Source organism: Ovis canadensis, chromosome 13 (assembly GCF_042477335.2).
Source record: "Ovis canadensis isolate MfBH-ARS-UI-01 breed Bighorn chromosome 13, ARS-UI_OviCan_v2, whole genome shotgun sequence".
NCBI classification, from domain to species: Eukaryota; Metazoa; Chordata; class Mammalia; order Artiodactyla; family Bovidae; genus Ovis; species Ovis canadensis.
This window is the reverse complement of record NC_091257.1, coordinates 8,217,622-8,230,020: the sequence shown is the minus strand read 5'-3', so window position 1 is coordinate 8,230,020 and position 12,399 is coordinate 8,217,622.

Genomic DNA, 12,399 nt, shown 5'->3' with positions numbered 1-12,399 from the left:
CTTCCAAAGGGTCCTTCACACCCTTGCTGCAACTCAAGAAGTTCCCCGACATACCCGTCTGCACTCGAGAGGACGCACGTGGTGTCCCGCACACAACCAGGGGAGACCCGTTTCCGCCTCCTAGCTCGAGATGAGGGATCCTTTCCCTGTTTCGTAGGGAAAGAATTCCCGGCGTTCCCGTCGCATCTCAAGAGGAGGCGCTCTCCACAGGAAAGGCGAGAGGAACTCCAGGATCGTGCCACCATTCCAAGAGTCCCCCAGATGTGTCAGTCCATTCCAGAGGAACCTGTTTTCCCTGCACTGCCTTGACGTTCAAGCCGAGGATCCACTCCCACCACGTGTGCACGTGGGACAGCCCTGTGGGAAAGCCTCGTGGGAAAGCCTCGTGGGAAAGACTCGAGGGAAAACCATAGATCCTTTGATCCACGCGGCGGACTGCGTGACACTGCTGCTACCGCTCTGGAGGAAAGCGCAAGTGCATGCCCGCATTCGAGACGAGGTCTGACTCCCCTGGGGAGACTCCAGAAGTACCCCAAGATCCATGTCAGCACTGGAGAGGAATATTCAGGTTCCGGCCCCGACTCCACACAAGGTCTTAGGCCCCGGCATCGACGGGAGAGGAATCCCGAGAGGCCCCCGAGGAACTCGCATGGGGACTGGCCTTTCATGAGGCCACCAGAGCGGGTCCCTGAGGTCCCCGACGTAAGTCGAGAGCACCTGCCGCAACTCGAGAAAATCCAGGAGGTTTTGCCCTCCAGGCGAGATGAGGCCCATTTCCGCTGAGGCTTCTCGAGGCTAATCACGTCTAACCACTGGAACTTCCAAAGGGTCCTTCACATCCTTGCTGCAACTCAGGAAGTTTCCCGACATACCCATCTCCACTCGAGAGGAAGCACGTGGTGTCCCGCCCACATCCAGGGGAGCTCCGTTTGCGACTCCTAGCTCGAGATGAGGGATACTTTCCCTGTTTCGTAGGGAAAGATTTCCCGGCGTTCCCGTCGCATCTCAAGAGGAGGCGCTCTCCACAGGAAAGGCGAGAGGAACTCCAGGGTAGTGCCACCATTCCAAGAGTCCCCCAGATGTGTCAGTCCATTCCAGAGGAACCTGTTTTCCCTGCACTGCCTTGACGTTCAAGCCAAGGATCGACTCCCACCACGTGTGCACGTGGGACAGCCGTGTGGGAAAGCCTCGTGGGAAAGCCTCGTGGAAAAGACTCGAGGGAAAACCATAGATCCTTTGATCCACGCGGCGGACTGCGTGACACTGCTGCTACCGCTCTGGAGGAAAGCGCAAGTGCATGCCCGCATTCGAGACGAGGACTGACTACCCTGGGGAGACTCCAGAAGTACCCCAAGATCCATGTCAGCACTGGAGAGGAATCCTCAGGTTCCGGCCCCGACTCCACACAAGGACTAAGGCCCTGGCATCGACGGGAGAGGAATCCCCAGAGGCCCCGAGGAACTCGCATGGGGACTGGCCTTTCCTGAGGCCACCAGAGCGGGTCCCTGAGGTCCCCGTCGTAAGTCGAGAGCACCTGCCGCAACTCGAGAAAATCCAGGAGGTTTTGCCCTCCAGGCGAGATGAGGTCCATTTCCAATGAGGGTTCTCGAGGCTAATCACGTCTAACCACTGGAACTTCCAAAGGGTCCTTCACACCCTTTCTGCAACTCAAGAACTTCCCTGACATACCCATCTCCACTCGAGAGGAAGCACGTGGGGTCCCGCACACATCCAGGGGATCCCCGTTTCCGCCTCCTAGCTCGATATGAGGGATCCTTTCCCTGTTTCGTAGGGAAAGAATTCCCGGCGTTCCCGTCGCATCTCAAGAGGAGGCGCTCTCCACAGGAAAGGGGAGAGGAACTCCAGGGTCGTACCAATATTCCAAGAGACCCCCAGATGTGTCAGTCCATTCCAGAGGAACCTGTTTTCCCTGCATTGCCTTGACGTTCAAGCCGAGGATCGACTCCCACCACGTGTGCACGTGGGACAGCCCTGTGGGAAAGACTCGAGGGAAAACCATAGATCCTTTGATCCATGCGGCGGACTGCGTGACACTGCTGCTACCGCTCTGGAGGAAAGCGCAAGTGCATGCCCGCATTCGAGACGAGGACTGACTCCCCTGGGGAGACTCCAGAAGTACCCCAAGATCCATGTCAGCACTGGAGAGGAATCCTCAGGTTCCGGCCCCGACTCCACCCAAGGTCTTAGGCCCCGGCATCGACGGGAGAGGAATCCCGAGACGCCCCCGAGGAACTCGCATGGGGACTGGCCTTCCCTGAGGCCACCAGAGCGGGTCCCTGAGGTCCCCGTCGTAAGTCGAGAGCACCTGCCGCAACTCGAGAAAATCCAGGAGGTTTTGCCCTCCAGGCGAGATGAGGCCCATTTCCGCTGAGGCTTCTCGAGGCCAATCACGTCTAACCACTGGAACTTCCAAAGGGTCCTTCACACCCTTGCTGCAACTCAAGAAGTTCCCCGACATACCCGTCTCCACTCGAGAGGAAGCACGTGGTGTCCCGCACACTTCCAGGGGAGCCCCGTTTCCGCCTCCTAGCTAGAGATGAGTGATCCTTTCCCTGTTTCGTAGGGAAAGAATTCCCGGCGTTCCCGTAGCCTCTCAAGAGGAGGCGCTCTCCACAGGAAAGGCGAGAGGAACTCCAGGGTCGTGCCACCATTCCAAGAGTCCCCCAGATGGGTCAGTCCATTCCAGAGGAACCTGTTTTCCCTGCACTGCCTTGACGTTCAAGCCGAGGATCGACTCCCACCACGTGTGCACGTGGGACAGCCCTGTGGGAAAGCCTCGTGGGAAAGCCTCGTGGGAAAGACTCGAGGGAAAACCATAGATCCTTTGATCCACGCGGCGGACTGCGTGACACTGCTGCTACCGCTCTGGAGGAAAGCGCAAGTGCATGCCCGCATTCGAGACGAGGACTGACTCCCCTGGGGAGACTCCAGAAGTACCCCAAGATCCATGTCAGCACTGGAGAGGAATCCTCAGGTTCCGGCCCCGACTCCACACAAGGTCTTAGGCCCCGGCATCGACGGGAGAGGAATCCCGAGAGGCCCCCGAGGAACTCGCATGGGGACTGGCCTTTCCTGAGGCCACCAGAGCGGGTCCCTGAGGTCCCCGTCGTAAGTCGAGAGCACCTGCCGCAACTCGAGAAAATCCAGGAGGTTTTGCCCTCCAGGCGAGATGAGGCCCATTTCCGCTGAGGCTTCTCGAGGCCAATCACATCTAACCACTGGAACTTCCAAAGGGTGCTTCACACCCTTGCTGCAACTCAAGAACTTCCCCGACATACCCGTCTCCACTCGAGAGGAAGCACGTGGGGTCCCGCACACATCCAGGCGATCCCCGTTTCCGCCTCCTAGCTCGATATGAGGGATCCTTTCCCTGTTTCGTAGGGAAAGAATTCCCGGCGTTCCCGTCGCATCTCAAGAGGAGGCGCTCTCCACAGGAAAGGCGAGAGGAACTCCAGGGTCGTGCCACCATTCCAAGAGACCCCCAGATGTGTCAGTCCATTCCAGAGGAACCTGTTTTCCCTGCACTGCCTTGACGTTCAAGCCGAGGATCGACTCCCACCACGTGTGCACGTGGGACAGCCCTGTGGGAAGGCCTCGTGGGAAAGCCTCGTGGGAAAGACTCGAGGGAAAACCATAGATCCTTTGATCCACGCGGCGGACTGCGTGACACTGCTGCTACCGCTCTGGAGGAAAGCGCAAGTGCATGCCAGCATTCGAGACGAGGACTGACTCCCCTGGGGAGACTCCAGAAGTACCCCAAGATCCATGTCAGCACTGGAGAGGAATCCTCAGGTTCCGGCCCCGACTCCACACAAGGTCTTAGGCCCCGGCATCGACGGGAGAGGAATCCCGAGAGGCCCCCGAGGAACTCGCATGGGGACTGGCCTTTCCTGAGGCCACCAGAGCGGGTCCCTGCGGTCCCCGTCGTAAGTCGAGAGCACCTGCCGCAACTCGAGAAAATCCAGGAGGTTTTGCCCTCCAGGCGAGATGAGGCCCATTTCCGCTGAGGCTTCTCGAGGCCAATCACATCTAACCACTGGAACTTCCAGGGGGTCCTTCACACCATTGCTGGAACTCAAGAAGTTCGCCGACATACCCGTCTCCACTCGAGAGGAAGCACGTGGGGTCCCGCACACATCCAGGGGAGCCCCGTTTCCGCCTCCTAGCTCGAGATGAGGGATCCTTTCCCTTTTTCGTAGGGAAAGAATTCCCGGCGTTCCCGTCGCATCTCAAGAGGAGGCTCTCTCCACAGGAAAGTCGAGAGGAACTCCAGGGTCTTGACACCATTTCAAGAGTCGCCCAGATGTGTCAGTCCATTCCAGAGGAAACTGTTTTCCCTGCACTGCCTTGACGTTCAAGCCGAGGATCGAGTCCCTCCACGTGTGCACGTGGGACAGCCCTGTGGGAAAGCCTCGTGGGAAAGCCTCGTGGGAAAGACTCGAGGGAAAACCATAGATCCTTTGATCCACGCGGCGGACTGCGTGACACTGCTGCTACCGCTCTGGAGGAAAGCGCAAGTGCATGCCCGCATTCGAGACGAGGACTGACTCCCCTGGGGAGACTCCAGAAGTACCCCAAGATCCATGTCAGCACTGGAGAGGAATCCTCAGGTTCCGGCCCCGACTCCACACAAGGTCTTAGGCCCCGGCATCGACGGGAGAGGAATCCCGAGAGACCCCGAGGAACTCGCATGGGGACTGGCCTTTCCTGAGGCCACCAGAGCGGGTCCCTGAGGTCCCCGTCGTAAGTCGAGAGCACCTGCCGCAACTCGAGAAAATCCAGGAGGTTTTGCCTCCAGGCGAGATGAGGCCCATTTCCGCTGAGGCTTCTCGAGGCCAATCACATCTAACCACTGGAACTTCCAAAGGGTCCTTCACACCCTTGCTGCAACTCAAGAAGTTCCCCGTCATACCCGTCGGCACTCGAGAGGAAGCACGTGGTGTCCCGCACACATCCAGGGGAGCCCCGTTTCCGCCTTCTAGCTTGAGATGAGGGATCCTTTCCCTATTTCGTAGGGAAAGAATTCCCGGCGTTCCCCTCGCAACTCAAGAGGAGGCGCTCTCCAAAGGAAAGGCGAGAGGAACTCCAGGGTCATGCCACCATTCCAAGAGTCCCCCAGATGTGTCAGTCCATTCCAGAGGAACCTGTTTTCCCTGCACTGCCTTGACGTTCAAGCCGAGGATCGAGTCCCACCACGTGTGCACGTGGGACAGCCCTGTGGGAAAGCCTCGTGGGAAAGCCTCGTGGGAAAGACTCGAGGGAAAACCATAGATCCTTTGATCCACACGGCGGACTGCGTGACACTGCTGCTACCGCTCTGGAGGAAAGCGCAAGTGCATGCCCGCATTCGAGACGAGGACTGACTCCCCTGGGGAGACTCCAGAAGTACCCCAAGATCCATGTCAGCACTGGAGAGGAATCCTCAGGTTCCGGCCCCGACTCCACACAAGGTCTTAGGCCCCGGCATTGACGGGAGGGGAATCCCGAGACGCCCCCGAGGAACTCGCATGGGGACTGGCCTTCCCTGAGGCCACCAGAGCGGGTCCCTGAGGTCCCCGTCGTAAGTCGAGAGCACCTGCCGCAACTCGAGAAAATCCAGGAGGTTTTGCCCTCCAGGCGAGATGAGGCCCATTTCCGCTGAGGCTTCTCGAGGCCAATCACGTCTAACCACTGGAACTTCCAAAGGGTCCTTCACACCCTTGCTGCAACTCAAGAAGTTCCCCGACATACCCGTCTCCACTCGAGAGGAAGCACGTGGTGTCCCGCACACTTCCAGGGGAGCCCCGTTTCCGCCTCCTAGCTCGAGATGAGTGATCCTTTCCCTGTTTCGTAGGGAAAGAATTCCCGGCGTTCCCGTAGCCTCTCAAGAGGAGGCGCTCTCCACAGGAAAGGCGAGAGGAACTCCAGGGTCGTGCCACCATTCCAAGAGTCCCCCAGATGGGTCAGTCCATTCCAGAGGAACCTGTTTTCCCTGCACTGCCTTGACGTTCAAGCCGAGGATCGACTCCCACCACGTGTGCACGTGGGACAGCCCTGTGGGAAAGCCTCGTGGGAAAGCCTCGTGGGAAAGATCGAGGGAAAACCATAGATCCTTTGATCCACGCGGCGGACTGCGTGACACTGCTGCTACCGCTCTGGAGGAAAGCGCAAGTGCATGCCCGCATTCGAGACGAGGACTGACTCCCCTGGGGAGACTCCAGAAGTACCCCAAGATCCATGTCAGCACTGGAGAGGAATCCTCAGGTTCCGGCCCCGACTCCACACAAGGTCTTAGGCCCCGGCATCGACGGGAGAGGAATCCCGAGAGGCCCCCGAGGAACTCGCATGGGGACTGGCCTTTCCTGAGGCCACCAGAGCGGGTCCCTGAGGTCCCCGTCGTAAGTCGAGAGCACCTGCCGCAACTCGAGAAAATCCAGGAGGTTTTGCCCTCCAGGCGAGATGAGGCCCATTTCCGCTGAGGCTTCTCGAGGCCAATCACATCTAACCACTGGAACTTCCAAAGGGTCCTTCACACCCTTGCTGCAACTCAAGAACTTCCCCGACATACCCGTCTCCACTCGAGAGGAAGCACGTGGGGTCCCGCACACATCCAGGCGATCCCCGTTTCCGCCTCCTAGCTCGATATGAGGGATCCTTTCCCTGTTTCGTAGGGAAAGAATTCCCGGCGTTCCCGTCGCATCTCAAGAGGAGGCGCTCTCCACAGGAAAGGCGAGAGGAACTCCAGGGTCGTACCACCATTCCAAGAGACCCCCAGATGTGTCAGTCCATTATAGAGGAACCTGTTTTCCCTGCACTGCCTTGACGTTCAAGCCGAGGATCGACTCCCACCACGTGTGCACGTGGGACAGCCCTGTGGGAAGGCCTCGTGGGAAAGCCTCGTGGGAAAGACTCGAGGGAAATCCATAGATCCTTTGATCCACGCGGCGGACTGCGTGACACTGCTGCTACCGCTCTGGAGGAAAGCACAAGTGCATGCCAGCATTCGAGACGAGGACTGACTCCCCTGGGGAGACTCCAGAAGTACCCCAAGATCCATGTCAGCACTGGAGAGGAATCCTCAGGTTCCGGCCCCGACTCCACACAAGGTCTTAGGCCCCGGCATCGACGGGAGAGGAATCCCGAGAGGCCCCCGAGGAACTCGCATGGGGACTGGCCTTTCCTGAGGCCACCAGAGCGGGTCCCTGAGGTCCCCGTCGTAAGTCGAGAGCACCTTCCGCAACTCGAGAAAATCCAGGAGGTTTTGCCCTCCAGGCGAGATGAGGCCCATTTCCGCTGAGGCTTCTCGAGGCCAATCACATCTAACCACTGGAACTTCCAGGGGGTCCTTCACACCATTGCTGCAACTCAAGAAGTTCCCCGACATACCCGTCTCCACTCGAGAGGAAGCACGTGGGGTCCCGCACACATCCAGGGGAGCCCCGTTTCCGCCTCCTAGCTCGAGATGAGGGATCCTTTCCCTGTTTCGTAGGGAAAGAATTCCCGGCGTTCCCGTAGCCTCTCAAGAGGAGGCGCTCTCCACAGGAAAGGCGAGAGGAACTCCAGGGTCGTGCCACCATTCCAAGAGTCCCCCAGATGTGTCAGTCCATTCCAGAGGAACCTGTTTTCCTTGCACTGCCTTGACGTTCAAGCCGAGGATCGACTCCCACCACGTGTGCACGTGGGACAGCCCTTTGGGAAAGCCTCGTGGGAAAGCCTCGTGGGAAAGACTCGAGGGAAAACCATACATCCTTTGATCCACGCGGCGGACTGCGTGACACTGCTGCTACCGCTTTGGAGGAAAGCGCAAGTGCATGCCCGCATTCGAGACGAGGACTGACTCCCCTCGGGAGACTCCATAAGTACCCCAAGATCCATGTCAGCACTGGAGAGGAATCCTCAGGTTCCGGCCCCGACTCCACACAAGGTCTTAGGCCCCGGCATCGACGGGAGAGGAATCCCGAGAGGCCCCCGAGGAACTCGCCTGGCGACTGGCCTTTCCTGAGGCCCCCAGAGCGGGTCCCTGAGGTCCCCGTCGTAAGTCGAGAGCACCTGCCACAACTCGAGAAAATCCAGGAGGTTTTGCCCTCCAGGCGAGATGAGGCCCATTTCCGCTGAGGCTTCTCGAGGCCAATCACATCTAAGCACTGGAACTTCCAAAGGGTCCTTCACACCCTTGCTGCAACTCAAGAAGTTCCCCGACATACCCGTCTCCACTCGAGAGGAAGCACGTGGGGTCCCGCACACATCCAGGGGAGCCCCGTTTCCGCCTCCTAGCTCGAGATGAGGGATCATTTCCCTGTTTCGTAGGGAAAGAATTCCCGGCGTTCCCGTCGCATCTCAAGAGGAGGCGCTCTCCACAGGAAAGGCGAGAGGAACTCCAGGGTCATGCCACCATTCCAAGAGTCCCCCAGATGTGTCAGTCCATTCCAGAGGAACCTGTTTTCCCTGCACTGCCTTGACGTTCAAGCCGAGGATCGACTCCCACCACGTGTGCACGTGGGACAGCCCTGTGGGAAAGCCTCGTGGGAAAGCCTCGTGGGAAAGACTCGAGGGAAATCCATAGATCCTTTGATCCACGAGGCGGACTGCGTGACACTGCTGCTACCGCTCTGGAGGAAAGCGCAAGTGCATGCCCGCATTCGAGACGAGGACTGACTCCCCTGGGGAGACTCCAGAAGTACCCCACGATCCATGTCAGCACTGGAGAGGAATCCTCAGGTTCCGGCCCCGACTCCACACAAGGTCTTAGGCCCCGGCATCGACGGGAGAGGAATCCCAAGAGGCCCCCGAGGAACTCGCATGGGGACTGGCCTTTCCTGAGGCCACCAGAGCGGGTCCCTGAGGTCCCCGTCGTAAGTCGGGAGCACCGGCCGCAACTCGAGAAAATCCAGGAGGTTTTGTCCTCCAGGCGAGATGAGGCCCATTTCCGCTGAGGCTTCTCGAGGCTAATCACGTCTAACCACTGGAACTTCCAAAGGGTCCTTCACACCCTTGCTGCAACTCAAGAAGTTCCCCGACATACCTGTCTCCACTCGAGAGGAAGCACGTGGGTCCCGCACACATCCAGGGGAGACCCGTTTCCGCCTCCTAGCTCGAGATGAGGGATCCTTTCCCTGTTTCGTAGGGAAAGAATCCCCGGCGTTCCCGTCGCAACTCAAGAGGAGGCGCTCTCCAAAGGAAAGGCGAGAGGAACTCCAGGGTCATGCCACCATTCCAAGAGTCCCCCAGATGTGTCAGTCCATTCCAGGGGAACCTGTTTTCCCTGCACTGCCTTGACGTTCAAGCCGAGGATCGAGTCCCACCACGTGTGCACGTGGGACAGCCCTGTGGGAAAGCCTCGTGGGAAAGACTCGAGGGAAAACCATAGATCCTTTGATCCACACGGCGGACTGCGTGACACTGCTGCTACCGCTCTGGAGGAAAGCGCAAGTGCATGCCCGCATTCGAGACGAGGACTGACTCCCCTGGGGAGACTCCAGAAGTACCCCAAAATCCATGTCAGCACTGGAGAGGAATCCTCAGGTTCCGGCCCCGACTCCACACAAGGTCTTAGGCCCCGGCATCGACGGGAGGGGAATCCCGAGAGGCCCACGAGGAACTCGCATGGGGACTGGCCTTCCCTGAGGCCACCAGAGCGGGTCCCTGAGGTCCCCGTCGTAAGTCGAGAGCACCTGCCGCAACTCGAGAAAATCCAGGAGGTTTTGCCCTCCAGGCGAGATGAGGCCCATTTCCGCTGAGGCTTCTCGAGGCCAATCACGTCTAACCACTGGAACTTCAAAGGGTCCTTCACACACTTGCTGCAACTCAAGAAGTTCCCCGACATACCCGTCTCCACTCGAGAGGAAGCACGTGGTGTCCAGCACACTTCCAGGGGAGCCCCGTTTCCGCCTCCTAGCTCGAGATGAGGGATCCTTTCCCTGTTTCGTAGGGAAAGAATTCCCGGCGTTCCCGTAGCCTCTCAAGAGGAGGCGCTCTCCACAGGAAAGGCGAGAGGAACTCCAGGGTCGTGCCACCATTCCAAGAGTCCCCCAGATGTGTCAGTCCATTCCAGAGGAACCTGTTTTCCCTGCACTGCCTTGACGTTCAAGCCGAGGATCGACTCCCACCACGTGTGCACGTGGGACAGCCCTGTGGGAAAGCCTCGTGGGAAAGCCTCTTGGGAAAGACTCGAGGGAAAACCATATATCCTTTGATCCACGCGGCGGACTGCGTGACACTGCTGCTACCGCTCTGGAGGAAAGCGCAAGTGCATGCCCGCATTCGAGACGAGGACTGACTCCCCTGGGGAGACTCCAGAAGTACCCCAAGATCCATGTCAGCACTGGAGAGGAATCCTCAGGTTCCGGCCCCGACTCCACACAAGGTCTTAGGCCCTGGCATCGACGGGAGAGGAATCCCGAGAGGCCCCCGAGGAACTCGCATGGGGACTGGCCTTTCCTGAGGCCACCAGAGCGGGTCCCTGAGGTCCCCGTCGTAAGTCGAGAGCACCTGCCGCAACTCGAGAAAATCCAGGAGGTTTTGCCCTCCAGGCGAGATGAGGCCCATTTCCGCTGAGGCTTCTCGAGGCCAATCACATCTAACCACTGGAACTTCCAAAGGGTCCTTCACACCCTTGCTGCAACTCAAGAACTTCCCCGACATACCCGTCTCCACTCGAGAGGAAGCACGTGGGGTCCCGCACACATCCAGGGGATCCCCGTTTCCGCCTCCTAGCTCGATATGAGGGATCCTTTCCCTGTTTCGTAGGGAAAGTATTCCCGGCGTTCCCGTCGCATCTCAAGAGGAGGCGCTCTCCACAGGAAAGGCGAGAGGAACTCCAGGGTCGTACCACCATTCCAAGAGACCCCCAGATGTGTCAGTCCATTACAGAGGAACCTGTTTTCCCTGCACTGCCTTGACGTTCAAGCCGAGGATCGACTCCCACCACGTGTGCACGTGGGACAGCCCTGTGGGAAGGCCTCGTGGGAAAGCCTCGTGGGAAAGACTCGACGGAAATCCATAGATCCTTTGATCTACGCGGCGGACTGCGTGACACTGCTGCTACCGCTCTGGAGGAAAGCACAAGTGCATGCCAGCATTCGAGACGAGGACTGACTCCCCTGGGGAGACTCCAGAAGTACCCCAAGATCCATGTCAGCACTGGAGAGTAATCCTCAGGTTCCGGCCCCGACTCCACACAAGGTCTTAGGCCCCGGCATCGACGGGAGAGGAATCCCGAGAGGCCCCCGAGGAACTCGCATGGGGACTGGCCTTTCCTGAGGCCACCAGAGCGGGTCCCTGAGGTCCCCGTCGTAAGTCGAGAGCACCTTCCGCAACTCGAGAAAATCCAGGAGGTTTTGCCCTCCAGGCGAGATGAGGCCCATTTCCGCTGAGGCTTCTCGAGGCCAATCACATCTAACCACTGGAACTTCCAGGGGGTCCTTCACACCATTGCTGCAACTCAAGAAGTTCCCCGACATACCCGTCTCCACTCGAGAGGAAGCACGTGGGGTCCCGCACACATCCAGGGGAGCCCCGTTTCCGCCTCCTAGCTCGAGATGAGGGATCCTTTCCCTGTTTCGTAGGGAAAGAATTCCCGGCGTTCCCGTAGCCTCTCAAGAGGAGGCGCTCTCCACAGGAAAGGCGAGAGGAACTCCAGGGTCATGCCACCATTCCAAGAGTCCCCCAGATGTGTCAGTCCATTCCAGAGGAACCTGTTTTCCCTGCACTGCCTTGACGTTCAAGCCGAGGATCGACTCCCACCACGTGTGCACGTGGGACAGCCCTGTGGGAAAGCCTCGTGGGAAAGCCTCGTGGGAAAGACTCGAGGGAAATCCATAGATCCTTTGATCCACGAGGCGGACTGCGTGACACTGCTGCTACCACTCTGGAGGAAAGCGCAAGTGCATGCCCGCATTCGAGACGAGGACTGACTCCCCTGGGGAGACTCCAGAAGTACCCCACGATCCATGTCAGCACTGGAGAGGAATCCTCAGGTTCCGGCCCCGACTCCACACAAGGTCTTAGGCCCCGGCATCGACGGGAGAGGAATCCCGAGAGGCCCCGAGGAACTCGCATGGGGACTGGCCTTTCCTGAGGCCACCAGAGCGGGTCCCTGAGGTCCCCGTCGTAAGTCGAGAGCACCTGCCGCAACTCGAGAAAATCCAGGAGGTTTTGCCCTCCAGGCGAGATGAGGCCCATTTCCGCTGAGGCTTCTCGAGGCCAATCACATCTAACCACTGGAACTTCCAAAGGGTCCTTCACACCCTTGCTGCAACTCAAGAAGTTCCCCGACATACCCGTCTCCACTCGAGTGGAAGCACGTGGGGTCCCGCACACATCCAGGGGAGCCCCGTTTCCGCCTCCTAGCTCGAGATGAGAGATCCTTTCCCTGTTTCGTAGGGAAAGAATTCCCGGCGT